The sequence below is a fragment of the Octodon degus genome, unplaced genomic scaffold (genome assembly GCF_000260255.1).
Source record: "Octodon degus isolate 3935 unplaced genomic scaffold, OctDeg1.0 scaffold00235, whole genome shotgun sequence".
NCBI lineage: Eukaryota > Metazoa > Chordata > Mammalia > Rodentia > Octodontidae > Octodon > Octodon degus.
This window is the reverse complement of record NW_004524811.1, coordinates 2,258,200-2,259,280: the sequence shown is the minus strand read 5'-3', so window position 1 is coordinate 2,259,280 and position 1,081 is coordinate 2,258,200. Positions and strand designations below refer to the sequence as shown.

Genomic DNA, 1,081 nt, shown 5'->3' with positions numbered 1-1,081 from the left:
TTTTAATTTTTTGACCATCTTTTAGAATGTTCAAGTCTTTGTTGAGTAGATTTTCCTTTAGTTCTTTTCTACTGATATATTTCTTCATTTGAATGGGGTATATTTTTTCTTTTCTGTGTATGCTTTATGATTTTGTTTTTGTTGACAGTGAGTATTTATATCTGATAATGTAGTAACTGGAGTTCAGATTCTCTCCCTCAGAGTGTGCTGTTTCTTGTTACTCTGTTTATGCTTTTATTTATTGTACCTTTTCTTGGGCAGATAGTCTCAAATTTTCTCCATGCATGTAACTTATTTTTATGTGCTATTCTTCAATATCTGGTGTCCAGAAAAGAAAAAAGCCCATTTATGTCCCCTGGAAGTCTCCATGCCTGGAAGGATAAAACTTGTGATCATGAGGAGGGGCAAAAACAAGGGTCCCCAACATTTTTGCTTGGAAGCGGCCATTAGTGATCCAAATCGAGGTCATCGATATACAGAGGACAAGGTCCTTTTGCCCACAGTGGATCCTGCATGCTGTTTGGAGGCTTCTGCAGGGGATGTGGACAGCTGCCTGCCACAGGCTGGGTGGGCACCTGATCCTGTGCTAAGAACTTCGATGTTTATTACAACTTATCCAACCTTCCCCTGAAAGTTACAAGTGGAATTCAGAGCTTCACAGTAGTCACATCAGATATATCCTGCTAGTGTAGTTGGTGTTTCGATAGAAGACAGAGTCTTGCTGCTTCCTATCCTGTCTTATCTCTAGAATACAGTAGTGAAAAATCTAATTCTAATGAAAAGTTCAAGGTTCTCCATGGTTTTATGCAAGAATAGATTTTTGGGGGCCTTATTTTTCCATTCTGTATTCTCAATCCCTCAATCAGTTTTAGCACACCCTTATCCACTGTCTTAATTTTTCATTTCCTTAAATATGGCATGACTTTTCTTTTTTAATAACATATGAATGTGCTCATACTACATGTCATATTGTTTTATTTTTTTCCAAAATTTTATTGATAAACAGCAATGAGACAGTTTCAAATCAAATCGGAAGTACAGTTTCAACAAATAACACACTGCATATATTGTTCTTAGTGGT

At 36.7% G+C, this 1,081-nt stretch overlaps 1 protein-coding gene across 1 annotated transcript in view; it reads left to right on the top strand.

Annotated features, from left to right (window-relative positions):
* The window catches only part of Corin (corin, serine peptidase), a 303,897-nt gene that overhangs the window by 76,598 nt on the left and 226,218 nt on the right, over positions 1-1,081 (top strand). The gene's annotated exons all lie outside the window — the stretch shown is intronic.